Genomic DNA, 16133 nt, shown 5'->3' with positions numbered 1-16133 from the left:
ACTTTGGAGCCACAACTATTATCAGCCTTGTGAAATAATGGGTTAATCTTTAGATGAATTAACTGAGGGAGCCTTTTATTCACGATCATAGTGATTTTCAACTGAAACTTGAATTTAGCATGCAGAGAGTTATTACAAACAACAGAGCTGGACGAAAACAACAACTCAACAGGTAAACAAATTCTTTCTAGCTGTAACTACAAAACTCATTTCTCTTGGAGTTATGAAATGAATAATGATCTATTTAACTGCAAAGAAAAGTCGAAGCAAAACCCCGCTGTTGACTATATGAACCGATTGAAATCATATTGGGATGATCTGCATCCAGAATTAAATCATTTTACTACGAAGCAACTATGCCAACAAACAACATTTGTAGAACAAAGAAAGAAGGTTAGTAACTGTAACTTTATCAAAAAATCGAAAATTAACCTTCTTCTCAAATCTAAACAAAAATGAAAATGTGAATGATATAAGACCATCACGTAGTTTCGCAGCTAACGACATTCCAACTGTTTCCATGGTGCCTGCCGGCCAAACTACATTATTGGCTCAAGTAACTGACCACTGTCCACTACTACGACTATGGTAAACAACAGTCATAACCGCAACGATTATTGTGGTTTTAGTGGTAGTCAGGATTATATGCCGGTGAAATGTGCCCTTACTGAAATTTCCCGAGAAAAAAAAAAAACTTTGGCTTTGAAATACTCTCTCGAAGAGAGAGTATTCTCTGCTAAAGTAAGTGAAAAAGCCCAACAGATACGGTATTAAAAACTGTTAAAGAAATTGGTGATGAGTATTTACAACAGTGTGATGAACCCACATACTGGCAGATTAATGCTTCTCTCTATGCTCTGGCTACTACTGTAAAACAGTTCATGAATGATACTCAAAGAGTAAACAAAACCGAAATAACAAAGAAAGTACCATCATGAGTTTTGAAGAGCGAGAAAAATATAACTATACGCCCCACCTACAGAAAGTAAAGAAGGAGATAGAAATGATGTTTGGAGTGCAGCAAAAGTAGGACACTCTCTTGCAAACTGATTACTCTCTAGCAGGAGCTAAACGCTGTCAGTGAAAAACTCCGACATCAGAAGAGAATATCCGAGAGAAGAACAGTAAACAAAAAATTCAACTGCAACCAGGTAGCAATATAGAGACATGAGAAGAGGAGCAGTAAACACCATGAAAACTCATTCACGAGAAGACATAGGCTCCTTCTTAGGAAAATAAGGAGTGAAGAGAAGGAATTTCACCAAGATGCTCTGTGGCTGGAAGAAATCCGAAAAAGTTATTGCTCCTGCGTTACATCCAAGACATACAACATTAACGGTGAAACACTTGCAACTGTGATCCAGAAACCCCAGGATAGAAGCTAATATTCTACCGACCATATCTTATCAATCTGTACCAGCAAGCTTTCATTGGGAACAGTAGCACACCACACTGGTGAGCTCAGGCAGAGACAAAATTTATTCCCAAATGCAGAACCACCCACATGGCAAAAAAACTACTGGCCAATTGCATGCCAGAGCTTAATGTATAAGATACATACAGCATGTTTAAACCTCTTCCTCCGGGCCCATTGTGAAACCAATAACATTATCACAGCAGAAAAAGCAGCTGCGAAGAAGGGTGTTTGGGGATGTGTCGAGAAATTGTTAATCAACGGAACTGGGAAGTCAGAGGTGCGAAAGCATAGGAAGAACCTAGTTTCAATGTGGCTAGACTACAAGAAAGCCTTTGATTCTGTTCCCACTCATGGTTGCTACAAGCTCTTCAACTTGCTAAAGTTCCAATCAAAATAGTCAAAGCCATAGCTGACCTGACTTCATCATAGGCCACCATCTTGAAATTAAACACACAGAGTGACTGTATTATCACCGATAGAATACAGTATTACAAAGGCATATTCCAAGGAGACAGTCTCTCAGTGATGTTGTTTATACTTTCTGAAAACCCCTTGTCATTCGGTTTAAGGAAGTCTGGAGGATATCTCACTGGTTCACAACGAAACTGAAATACAAAAATTACACACTGTTTCTATGTGGATGACTTAAAACTTTATGCAAAGAATATGCATGAGATGAAAAAGAGTCTTCACCTAGTTACAACATTCTCAAAGGATATAGGATTGAAGTTACGTCAGGATAAATGTTGTTATATGGTTGGGAAAAGTGGGAAAACTATAAACCAGACTAACAACATCTCCATCAATGATTTGACTGTTTCCCATGTATTTGACGAGAAATGTTACAGGTATTTAGGGATGGATGAAAATATATCTTACAATGGCACTTGTATGAAAACACGCATCACTAAAGAATATTATAGCCGAATAAAGAAAATTGGGACCTCAGAACTCTCTGCATTCAATAAAACAGTGGCCCACAATGTGTTTACAGTGCCAGTACTCATACCAATATTTGGACTGCTTGATTGGACGCTTGATGAAATCCGAGACATTGATGTGAAAACCAGAAAATACTAACAAGCACACGTAATTTCCACTTAAACAGTGACGTAGACCGCTTCTACTTAAAAGGAAAACAAGGCGCTGGAGGCTTAACATCGATCCAAAATGCCTTTGAATGTCGCATTATATCCCTTAGGCAACATCTTTTAACCACCAATGTCGAAGTGCATCCCTTGACCAAGTTTGCATACATGACGCTGATAACATCATAAGGCTTGGAGGACAGCTACTTGAGCAATGCTCTTTGTCTGATAACGTAGAAGTCGCACGACTCTACTGCAACCTATCATTAGATGAAAGGATGAGCCTATATGAGAAGACTATCCATGGATATGGCAGTAGAAAGCTACATGATGATAGTAACATCGATCATTAAAGTTATTGGTCCATGATAAGTTTATCATGGACCGATAGCCGGATTACTACCTCCCACTTTGAAGAGTTTGCATTTGCAATCCAGGAACTGGAAATACCAACCAAATACCTGATGCTCAAAAGGGATAGGGATGCAGGATAATCCGTAAAATGTGACAACCGATGCAGACTTTGTAGAGTTCACACTGAAGATATTGCCCACATCATAAGCAATTGTCCGAAAATGTCATACCGGTATTATCTACTGATGAGGCATAACGTTGTAGCTGAGACACTCTATAATGAAATCTTTCGGAAGAATAATCCTGAGGACAAAGAAATAAGAACTCACAATATGGCAGAAGCCATAGACACTCATATTTAAAAGGAATGCTAGTGGAATGTACCAGTGAAGACTTCAATAAAATGTAAACACAACAGACCTGATATCATGACTTGGGATAGAGAGGAGAAACTGTGCACAGTTGTGGAAATTAGCTGCTCAGCTGAAGATCAGTGAAAAAGAGAACACCTATGCTGAACTTTTGAGAAATCTGCAGTTGCTCTATCCAGATTACAAGTTCAGGTTTATACTTGTAATTAGTGGGGCCCTGGGATATGTAATACACTGCTTAAATACCAATATTAAGAAATTAGGCTTCTCAAAATCAGAAAGGAGAAAGCTAATTCGAAGACTATAGATCCACTCCATCACGGGAACTGTAAGAATCTGTAAAACTTTCCAGAAATTTACCATTTAAATATATATGAGCATGTCTAGATACGCACCTATATGCATGAAAATACATACACACACACATACATACATACATACATACAAACAAAAATAGCCTGTTGATGTTGAAATCCCAATGAAGGAGCCTTGGGTCTAGGTTAGAAACCGGTTCTTTCTCTATAGGCACGAAATCTTGAAATAAACTGAATAGTGACATGCATACATACATACATTCACACACACATACATACACACACGCATACATACACACACGCATACGCACGTAGTGGTTGCACCATTTTCACAAATGATAACCATATTCCTGATTTTGTTCGCTCTCAATAGCATTTCTGACACTCCGTCTATGACCTGTCAGATGACTGTTCAGTCCCGCTGCAGACCTGCATAGTTTGAGGCATAGGTGACTGATGAAAATTGCAACTCCCACCAGATTGAATGGATCAGTTTGTGAGATATAATCTCTCTTAACCACTCTACGTCTCTTCATTCCTAAAATTGACCTGCATGGCCGTTCACGCTCTACACACGTCGAATCACCTGACCTAGGAGGAAAGACCTTGTATACAATAGGTCTTTGACATGTGTATGTATGTGTGTTTGTGTGTGTGTGTATGTATGTATGTATGTATGTATGTATGTATGTATGTATGTATGTATGTATGCATGTATATGTATGTATGTATTGGGTTGGCAACTAAGTTCCCGCCGTTTTTTAAATTAAAATTTTTTAAAGGTTTAATAAAAAATAACAACTAATTAATCAATAATGTATTCACCCTTGTTGTTTACAACTTCTTCCCAATGTTTAACAAGATTTTCAATACCTCGTTGGTAGAAATCACCCGATTTCGACTCGAAAAATTGATTCAACCAAGCTCTCAATTCTGCATCAGTATTGAACAAAACTCCACGCATAGCATTTGAAAGAGAAGGAAAGAGATGGAAATCCGTTGGTGCCAAATCAGGAGAGTACGGTGGGTGTGGCAGCACTTCCCAGCCATGCGTTTGAATGGCTTCCTTGGTCATATTGGCGATATGATTGTGGGCGTTGTCGTGCAGCAGAAGAACTCTATGCTGCCGATTAGGTCTTTTCTCTTGAATAGCTGTGTTGAGTCGTTTCATCTGTTGAACAGAGTTCCGCGTTGACTGTTTGGTTCCGTTCAAGCAATTCGTAATGAATAATCCCTTTCCAGTCCTACCATACGCATAACATAGTTTTACGCGAAGATCTTGTTTCACGCGCGGTGTTGCTTGTTTACCGGGGCTAAGCCATTCCTTACGCTGCTTCATATTAATGTACAAACACCATTTTTTGTCCCCAGTAACGATTCGGTAAAGAAATTGTTGCTTGTGTCCATGAGTTAAGCGGTGACGAGCAAGCAAACCAGCGGAGACTGTGGATCGTTGATTCTTGTTGTTGGTACTTAAATAATGCGGAACCCATGCTCCATACTTCTGAACCCTTTCCATCGAGTGACGATGCTCCTCTATAGCAGTGTGAGAGCATTCCATTATCTCTACCTGTTCCCTTGTCGTTTGACGAGAATTTTCGTGCAAAAGTTGGTTTAATCGCTTTTCATCGAACTCAACTGGACGACTAGATCGAATTGCGTCTTTGAGGTCACAATTTCCATTTTTGAACTTGGCATACCAATCACGAGCGGTTCAGCACAAATGTCACGAGCAGATTTTGCGGCCTTAGAACCTTGATTAAGAACAAAAAAGAGGTGTCGAAAATGCTCGTTTTTCGTAACTTGACATTCCAATTTAATGATCCGAAAATAAACAAAAAATTAATTAAAATTAACTAGAAAAAACAAAACAAAGTAGATTCCAAAATAATTCAAAAATAGAATTCTGGAAAAAACTAGATTCTAAAATTTAAAAACGTAATAAATTCCAAAATTTAAAAAAGCGGCGGGAACTTAGTTTCCAACCCAGTATGTATGTATGTATGTATGTATGTATGTATGTATGTATGGATGGATGGATTGATGGATGGATAGATGGATGGATGGATGGATGGATGGATGTGTGTACCCGCATATATACATTGATGTGTATACCCATGCGCATATAGTTGTTTTCTATTTGCAGGAATATTAGATGGGTGCGCATCAGTAGATGTGACCTCCCTGTTGTCACTTCGATGAAGGGTTGTGTTCAGCTATCTGTTTTGTGCGGATTACAATGTATCAGGTATCGAAATACGCTGAAGTCTTTCCGCACAGAATGAACACGGTGTGTTGACATTCTAGGCTGTCTACAAATGGATCGAAAAATTAAAAAATGGTGACGCAAGTGTAACGCATCAAGAAGTAGCTGGACACCTGACTATTCTTAAACTAAGGACAACATCGAACAAGATTGTGACAAAACTCGAGTGAACATATGGGCGACTATTGATGGTACAAAATGTACAAACTGATCATAGTTCTGTCCTAGAAATTAGTTACAGTTGACTGGACATTGCTAAAGATTGTATCAGATAAGTCACAAAACAACTCTCAGGATATAAAATCAATTTGAAATGTACCAAAGACTTTTTAATCTCTATGACAGCAAAGACGACGGCCCCCTTTTAAGAAAAAAAAGAAAGAAATAGTTACGAGTCGTCACTGATAATTATTTTTTATGGATACATTGTGGAGAATTAATGACTGTATTTCGTGTAATGAAATAAATCAATTCTACATCATTGCTGCTCTTTTGCCATCAGACTTTTGAGCAAGGTCGTCACCATTGTGACGTTTACATTATCTAAGTTTATAATTATCAAATGTGTCCTTGAATCTTTCAAGGTTGTAAGGTGTAAATTTGAGAGATATTTAGTTGTTAGTTCTAACATATTGAATAACGTCGTTTCTTTTTAAAATTTAGTCAGTTGTTTACTACGAACTGTTGTTGCTTCTTTCCTATTCAATGTATTTACTGTACTGCTCCATTGAATATTTTTCACGAACTGATCTGAGTGAATGAACAACTCGTTTGTAAGACGATAGTCTTTCGATACGAACAGATCTTAGTCTCATGGCTTTTAACAGAAATAGATAATTGAGAACAGAGTAATGTATATTACATCCTAATCTTTATAAACACTTTGATATAATTATCTAGAGTATATTTTAATTTAAAGATAATTTTAAGAACAAATGTTTAAAAAAGCTTATTGAAATCGTTTTAAAATATTTGTAATGCTTTATTACTTTTATTACTATTTGATAAGTAATTATTTTCTTTATTTTGTAAATATTTAACATGCTTTAACTGCTTTTATATTCTTAACTAGTTTCACTATTTAGATATCGGCCATGCTGAGACACCATTCCTTCAAAGAGTGCTAGACTTAATCTATCTAACCTGGCCCGGTGGTGGCCTGGTTTAACGCCATCACCTTCTTAGTTGTTTCAAGTGAAGTTCATTCTGTTGCCTCCAATTGGGGAAGTTTTGAGGATATCCTCCTCCCACCAGTCTCGATGTCCCTCAATAAATAAATAAACAAAAGATCATAGAGCTGTACTCCCTATTGGCTATGAAGTGAAAAACAGGTTTCAGTCAATGGTAGCATCCTAAGCATTTCATCTGGTATTTATTTGATCGAGCTCGGAAGTGGTGAATGGATGATTTACATTCAGTAGTGAGAATAACCAAATGATACCTCAATTTATAGTATTTTAGTCATCCTTCGTCGATATCTGAGAGCACACACACACACACACACATGCAATCCTATTTTTACGTACATAGTCAATTCTATGAGCAACCAAAAAAAGAAATCTCAATATGTAATATTTAAAAATCAAATTTATTCATTATTTTCTTAGCTTACGACACTACTTTACTTAGACTTGATGTGACTTCTCCTAGAAAATCTTCAACTGGGTTGGCAAGTAGAACAAATAGATCTCCAGTTGGTTTGATTAGCTTGTTTATGCGCTTGGCTAACTTCCGGGTTGTCTCACACACGGGATTGATGGTTACACTTCCAGTTTCAAGCTCAATAGTTCTGTTAACATGAGCAAGGTATTGTTATTATGGTGATATTTAGAAAATTACTCCAATTTTCTATTTAAGATGTCTGCTGTTTTCAAAAATATCTACTAGCGACAGTGGCAATATTAATACCGAGAGGTGATATTTACAACCGCTTAAGCATGGATGTTCTGTTAGAACAAACTATACTGCGGTGGATACCATGGGAGAAACTCTTGTATTAGTTTGGCATTATTTTTTTATATATTGCTGGCGAGGAGATGAGTCGTTATCTATAGTGGTTGGGCATCCATCATTGACGAGATCAAGGAAGCTCGAAATTAGGTGATCAGGTGACCTCGGTGCGGGAGACAGCGGGGATTTATCTCCCCGCTAGCGATATAAACAACAATATAAACAACAATGATATAAACAACGATATAAGCAGCAGTGCATTTTGCACCAAAAGCCAAGATAGGAGTTTCTCTCATGGTATCTACCACAGTATAATTTGTTTTAACAGAACAGCCACGTTTAAGAAGGGATATTCGTTAAAATTTATTTTGTATAGTGGCGTTTTCAAACTTCTTTATTATAAATATATGCCCACTCGTATGCTACCTAAACTTTTTATCAATATATATATATGTGTGTGTATGTGTGTGTGTGTGTGTGTGTGTGTGTGTGTGTGTGCGTGTGTGTGTGTGTGTGTATTTGTGTGTGTCTGTTGTACGTGTGTGTGTGCGTGCACGCGTGTTTGTGTATGAAGTAAGTTCCAATACGTTCTTCCGATGTAAGTACGGGATCTACGATACTCTAAATATAAAAAGTCAACACAAGAGACTTTTGATGATATACAGGCAACGTTTTGGCAATAATCAAATACGCAAGGAGACATACTTTAGAAGAGTTAAGAAAGGATCCCATTATTTCTGTTAATGACTTTAGCCGAAAAATAGTTATTACAATTAACTTTATGATTCTTACCTTTACACTTAAGTTCAGACTTACAGAGACCCTTCACCAAATGTCAATGAAAAACTTACTTATATCAAAAGAAAGCAAAAAGCAAGACTTAATAACATGAGTAGAAAAGGTATCTCATTCGTTATCGAATAACGACATCGTCGATAGTGCACCCATCTCGAAATACGAACTAGTGGACTCAAAGACAAGATTACTTTAACCCTTAACCAAAAAGAAAAAAAAACATTGGGTTTACACACTTTTCGTTTAACATTAAGTCTAATATTAAGAACTTTAGTTCAAAAGCATTTCCCGATTTACTCTAGATTGAGAACATTATTTAATAGGTACAATTTTAAACTGAGTTACAGTTGCATTCATATTGCAAATGTATGTTATAATGTATAAACCTTCTAAATTAAGTGAAGTTAAATGTCCATGCACAAAAAACATCTCAAATTCTTTCATCTTAATAACCTACTTAATCTAAGCAAGTTAATCTTATTAGTTATTTCAGATATTTAGGCTCCATTTTATCCTTTTCCATAATTTTTAATATCTTGCTTTGTTTTACTGTAATCTACTGTTAATTGAACTTTTGGCGAATATGTGGTTTGTTAGACATAATTTAGAATCATTGAGGCACTCAGTTACGATAACATTGATTTTACTGCTAGAAAATTCCCAACGCTACAATTCATTATGTAATATACATTATATATAGTTGTAGTAATATATGTGTATACATGCACGTATGTGCGGACGTATAAATAAATGTATATATATATATATATATATATATATATATATATATATTTATATATATATGTGTGTGTGTGTGTGTGTGTATACATACTAAGGGATACCCAAAAGTGACCGGAAACGTTCTCTGTGAGACAAGCCCGTTGAAGTTCAGGCTTCTGCTACTAGAACCCATTTGATGCGACCCTCAGGCATCAGGCTGTCGACCGGTGTCATTGTTTTTGTTGTAATGTCACATGGTGCGTCTTTGTTTTGAAGTGCTTCTCCCCTGTTCGTCGACTTTTGCGATAGCTGAAACGAAGGAACACCGTGCTTCTGTGAATCTCTGTTTTCTGCTGGGGAAAACAGCGACCGAAACAGTTGTCATGCTTCAAACAGCTTACAAGGCTGCTGCCATGAACAGAACACAAGTTGATGAGTGGTTTCCGCGCTTTAGGAATGCTCACTTGTCGCTTAGGGCCAACTTCGTTCAAGGCGCTCGTCGACCTCCCGAACGAATGAAACATCATGAAATTTCATGAACTAGTCTTCAAGGACGGCGACTGAACAGTTGATGAACTTGTTGATACGACGGCTGTGTCCTGAATATCTGCCAACGAAGTTTGAGTGAGAAATTGCGAAGGAAGAGTGTTGCAGCAGAATTTGTGCCTCTCTTTCTCAAGAAAGATCAAAAGTAGTACGTATGAATGTGTCTCGTGTGCTGAAAGAACAGATGGAAGTTGATCTGGACCTTTTTTCGAAGTTCATCACTGGTGACGAAAGCTGGCGCTAGGGAATTTGGAGATGTGGAAAAGGTGAAGAAAAAAAAATGACGGTGGTATTGAAAGACATACTTCGCAAGAGTTCCGGCATTGCTTCCAACATTGGAAAACACATCTGGACTGATGCATTACTTCAAATGGAGAATACTTTGAAGGCGATAAAAGTGTAAAATATAAAACTAAGTGAATAAAATAATATTGCAAAACCCTGGTTTCTCTTGGGTCCTCCCTCGTACATGTACACACACACACACACACACACACACACACACATGTACATACATACATATATATATATATATATATATATATATATATATATATATATATATATATATATATATATATATATACATACACATATATGCACACACGTATGAATGTATATATACATGCATATATGTATGAATGGATGGATGGTAGATGAATGGATGTACTCTACAGTTTTGGTCAGGTCATAGGTGACGGTAAAGTGCATAATCGAAATTCAGTAAAAACGACAAACAATGAAAAAGTTGACATTGCGGCCCTAGCTCAGCGTACAGGAACTCAAAGGCCCTATGATCAAGCTTTTTGTTAAACAGTATACAGCATTCGAAAAATTTCAAGATAAGAATAGCTCTTCTGTTGAGGATGGTAGTCAGCTAAAATAAATATCAAGACTAGGTTTATAAAAAATAACCCTTTATTTCCAATATAAGCTACATTTCTTTGTCAAGTCATATGCCAAAATATCTACATATGAAAGCTTAAAGCTTCGTGTAAAGAAAGAAAAGTGATGACAATTACTGTGGTATCTTTGTGTTCGTTCTTTCTGCGAAGATTATGGCGAAGATACTTCTGAAGTATCTCAATGGATATCTTTTTGAAAGAAACTCGATGCTAGATAGTCAGAGTGGCTTTGATGCCAAACGAAGAACAACTGGTCTGATTTTCGGTCTTCCTGAATATAACGAAGACTGAAAATCATACCAGTTGTTCTTCGCCTCTTTTACTACTCCTGTGGCCACAATTACCCTCAGCTTATTAGTCGTGTGTCACTTCTACAAAGTCGATTCACCTGCCTCGAGTCGATTCACCTGCCTCGAGTCGATTCACCTGCCCTAGTCAGTTGTGACCTCCCACTAAGTCCCTTAGCAGTTCTTCCCAGAAAATCGTTGGAATTCCTTCTCTGCATTAGTCGTTGCTTTGTTGTTTGGTCAGGAAGGAAGGGAAGCATCTTTTATAGAGTCCTCCAAAACTGGTGGCAGGGATGGAAGAAGGTATATTCAAACCGAAGCTTGAACCGAATACACTAATTACCATTATGATTAATTTTTATTACTGTTTAGGTGGTTGCTCGTTTAGCAGTCAAATCATCTCGAAATACATCGTTCTGTCTTCAAAATGAAGGGCACGCTAGATGATATAGTCTGACACAAAACAAGTAGCAAGGTGATAGAATTACTCAATTAGAGTGACTTGAAGCTAAACAACGTCAACAACAACAGCAGCAGCAACAACAACAATAACAACAGTTGCGACAGCATCAACACCGCCACGACGACGACCACCACCACCACCACCACCGACAACAACAGCAACAACAACATCAGAAACAATAGCAACAACAACAGATTCAACAACAACGACAACAACCACAATAACAACAACGTTTGCAGCAAAATCTCAGGAAGAATCTACTGAAATAGTTTAGTTTGTCATGAACAATTGACCTTACAGTAGAAAGAAGCTGTCACAGAACATTACTATAGTATTGCCATTTTTCTTGCTTCAAATTCTGACATCTTCCAACACTTTATGTAATATTATATATAGCCAGTTACGAAGCACGTGATTTATTTACTTCCTTTACTGATCTCGGATGATTAGTAAAAAGATTGCTTATATTTCTAACTTGGCAGCTATGGCGAAATCTCTAGGAGTTTTATCCGGTGTCTTAAGTGGAACTCGTTTACGTAAATATGATATGTTTTAAAGTAATTTAGACCCCAATAAAAACAGACTGAAACAGTTTTTCCAGTTAATTAAGATATTAAACAGTTTAGCTGTGGTGTTTAACGACAGCGCCTGTTTTTACATGCTACTAATTAACTGCAGCAGTGTTGTAAAGTCATCTTAGGTATAAGAAAGAAAAATATTTCATGAGTTATATTTTGATATTTTAGTTTATCGTTTATTTTCTTTTACTTTTTTTTTCAGTCATTCGACTGCGGTCACACTGGGGCACCGCCTTTAAGAATTTTAGTCGAACGAATCGATCCTTATTATATCGGTTACTTTCACCGAACTGCTAATTTGCAAGGCTGTAAACAAACCAACACTGGTTGTCGAGCGGCGAAGACACACACACACACACACATCATATATATATATATATATATATATATATATATATATATATATATATAATTAAGGGATCAGCAAATATTTGCTGAATGTTACTAGTCCATGCTTACACAGTTTGCTAGCATAGTCAAATTTACTACTGGAATACAGTATTGATGAAGGAAATTGATTATTATCAATCATGATCTAGAAACGCGTCTACTGTTAAACATCGGAATTGGTTAGTTTTCATTGTTTTTTCTTCTTGTTTTTGCCTTTGTGAGTTACAAGTGATGCTATCTGTGGGATTCTCAGCTTTTTTAGCTGCTATTTCTGAACTTCAGTATATGGTGAAGCAAATATTTGCTGATCCCTTAATTATATTTATAAATATATATGAGCTTTTAAATAAGTTCTCCACCAATAATGGTGCTTTCATACCGATGGGCTTGGTAAAAATTGTTAATTGTTAATTGATTTATTAATTAATAATTTGATAATCCTTTACCCTTTTAATTTGTATATATATATATATATATATATATATATATATATGACGAGCTTCTTCAGTTTCCATCTACCAAATCCACTCACAACGCTTTGGTCCCTCCGAGGTTATAATAGAAGACACTTGCCCAAAGTGCTACTCAGTTTGACTAAATCTGGAACCGTATGTCTGGGAAGCAAACTCCTTACCACACAGGGATTATAGGAAAAAGTCGATGTAAAAAGTGGGGGTAATGAAACTATCCGATATCATTAATATTTGCTTGTTGCTTTTGGTGTATTTTTTTGTAATTGTTTTTGCTTAGCACTTGATGCTCCCTAAATGGACTGATCTATGACCAAACATGGCTATCATATATCATTTTCAGACATATCTATGATGATGTGTCCATACCTTTTATAAAGTAATATATTTTTAAAGAGAAATTTAGCTGCCTTTTCTCGCATGTCGAATGATTACGAAAAGGTTTCTTCATTGTTCCTACAATGAAATACAACTGTTGAATTGGTCACCGTATACTATGTCAGTTTGCCTACTGGCTGCCGTCATAATAATGGGCCCGAAGAATAAGTGAAAGACGTTATATGGAATAGGAAACGGCTCCCCGGCAGACTAACACCACCGATCAGTGATCGTTTAAAACAATGTTACAAATAAATAAAACAGTATGATATTGAAAGGAAACGAGCAACGGTGACAGAGGTGGTGGATGAAATAGAGTGGTGGATGAAATAAATAATAGTGATCGATCATAGCATAGATCGATTATAATTGTGATCAATTTTAACAATTTATATTTGAGAAAGCAAACTGGTAGAGAAAAAAAAACTACAAGTATTACAAATATCTTACAAATATTATTGGATAGAGGCTAAATGTAGTTACTTTGTGTAAAACAAATTTCACTGTCGCTCCTCAGTTTTGATTCAACAACAGCTCAGAGTGAAATGTAAAACAAGATGAATAGTAGCTTCCGGTTCCAGTTGTCACATATTCTCATCTACTCAAGGAATAATATAATAGTCAGTCAACTGTATAACGTCAAATTCTATGGAAGGTTAAACTCGTACAGTCATTGTGCACTCTCTCCTAGTCATGATTACATCCTAAGAACTATTGCAAAGTATTTAAAATGAACAGAAACTTTTGAACTTAATATCCTCTGATCTTTCAGTGCCAGACATATCGAACTTTTGTTCAATCATCCATTGTACTCTGCAATATCAGCAAACGTGCGAGTGTACATCTGTGTTTTAAAAATCTGGAATTATGCAAATATTCTAATTCCTTCAGAACAAAGAAAATAAAAGTTTGTCATAGGCTGTGTGGTAAGTAGCTTGCTTACCAACCACATGGTCCTGGGTTCAGTCCCACTGCGTGGCATCTTGGGCAAGTGTCTTCTACTATAGCCTCGGGCCGACCAAAGCCTTGTGAGTGGATTTGGTAGACGGAAACTGAAAGAAGCCCGTCGTATATATATATGTATATATATATATATATATATATATATATATGCATGTGTGTATGTGTGTCTGTGTTTGCCCCCCCCCCCCCACCATCGCTTGACAACCGATGCTGGTGTGTTTATGTCCCCGTAACTTAGCGGTTCGGCAAAAGAGACCGATAGAATAAGTACTAGGCTTCTAAAGAATAAGTCCTGGGGTCGATTTGCTCGACTAAAGGTGGTGCTCCAGCATGGCCACAGTCAAAAGACTGAAACAAGTAAAAGAGTAAAAGAGATGACTAAAAGCCAAGCCGGGACATTAGAATATACACACTATTACTAATATTTGTAGTTTCAACAATATGAGACAAGCATGATCTTAGTAAATAAATTTATTTATTTATCCTAACGTTTATCACGATTTCATGTCGTTCCAATCGACCAGTCGCTTCACTTGACGTTGGAGACCAACCTTGTTTTGTGTCAACTTTATTGCTATGCTATCTTTATAATTGCTTATGCTTCCGTAGATATATTCACATTTGAAATTTTTAAATCTTGAAATTATTCACACCTTTAAAGCTGTCTCATTCAGTACACTTTCAATGTTTGCTTTGCTGTTGTTGCTGCTGCGCCTGCTGTTGCTGTTATTCTTAACCCTGGGTCAAATATGATGAAGCAGAACTATGAACAAACACGTTACTATCACTGACCTGCTTGCTTTGTTTTCAGGCACATCGTAGCTAAGGTCATATTACCAAATACTTCCTTCTCCTTTTTGTAAGACACCAGAGTGTGATTGGAAAACTTGACTACTATTTATAGCAAGTAAAGTGATCCCATGGAGACTCACCCATTGGTTATCGTCACCTGTTATTTCCATATCATTCTATAAAAATCCCACTTCTGTATAAGATGTTCGTGAAATTCGGTGAGGCTGGCTGAATGAGTTCATCTCTTATATATAATGGTGATCTCATCTTTCTCTCTCAACTCCATCGATGGCTACCATTACTTTGTCTTTAGACTTATGCTCAATATCTATTCATTACTCTTGGTTTATGTTAGTCATTAGTAAAATACTTTCTCCATTTTCTCACCTATTTTTCCAGTAGATAAACTTTACCTCTCTAGTTTCAGCTCTATAACTTTACTTTTCAGTTTACACCTTCAAATAAATGATCGTCACGCAACAAGGCACATGCGAAAGCAATTGGCAAAATAGAGGTATACGCCCAAAAGAATTGGGTCATAGCGATAGGTATATGTTTTAACAATGACAGACACATCGACAACAAAGGTAAAAATATTATTGCCAAAATAACAAAGATAGAAATTTTATAAGTAACTTACTAAATACAAAATGAGCTACACTTAGCCTTTCATTGTGTGACTAATGTCAGCAGTTATTCTGCTTATGTCTACAAAAAAAGTATGAAAAATGATTTTATCAAACACAACAAATGATCAGAGCTTACTAAGCTAAATAGTATACAAACAGCTAACACTTGTCTGTGATATATATATATATATATATATATATATATCAAAGATATACAGTGGGGTATACTGCAGATTTTAACTCTTGCTGAAACGTGTCTTTGAACTAGATACCACTCTCGCTATGAAACGTAAGCATAGCTGTTTAAACACAACGCACAAACACATATGTACGCACGCTCGCGCGCACAAACACTCACATTTACATACCATACATTCCACCTTTCACTTTCTGCTTCTAATTCACACTTCTTAGACTGGGACTTGGAAATGGTGTGTGAAATAAAATATGGAATTAG

General features: G+C 36.6%; 1 long non-coding RNA gene across 2 annotated transcripts in view; it reads right to left on the bottom strand.

Annotated features, from left to right (window-relative positions):
- Positions 1-16133, bottom strand: part of LOC149135577 (uncharacterized) — a 144926-nt gene that overhangs the window by 127484 nt on the left and 1309 nt on the right. Inside the window, exon 2 of one of the 2 annotated variants that reach the window (XR_016241909.1) lies at positions 15688-15755. The exons of the other annotated variant lie outside the window; for it this stretch is intronic. This is a non-coding gene — a long non-coding RNA (uncharacterized LOC149135577). The remainder of the gene's footprint in view (positions 1-15687; positions 15756-16133) is intronic. 2 annotated transcript variants of the gene reach the window in all.

This window comes from Octopus bimaculoides, chromosome 5, assembly GCF_046866305.1.
Source record: "Octopus bimaculoides isolate indiv1 chromosome 5, ASM4686630v1, whole genome shotgun sequence".
Taxonomy (NCBI): Eukaryota; Metazoa; Mollusca; class Cephalopoda; order Octopoda; family Octopodidae; genus Octopus; species Octopus bimaculoides.
Note: the sequence above shows the minus strand (reverse complement) of the source record. Positions and strands in the feature narration are given on the sequence as shown.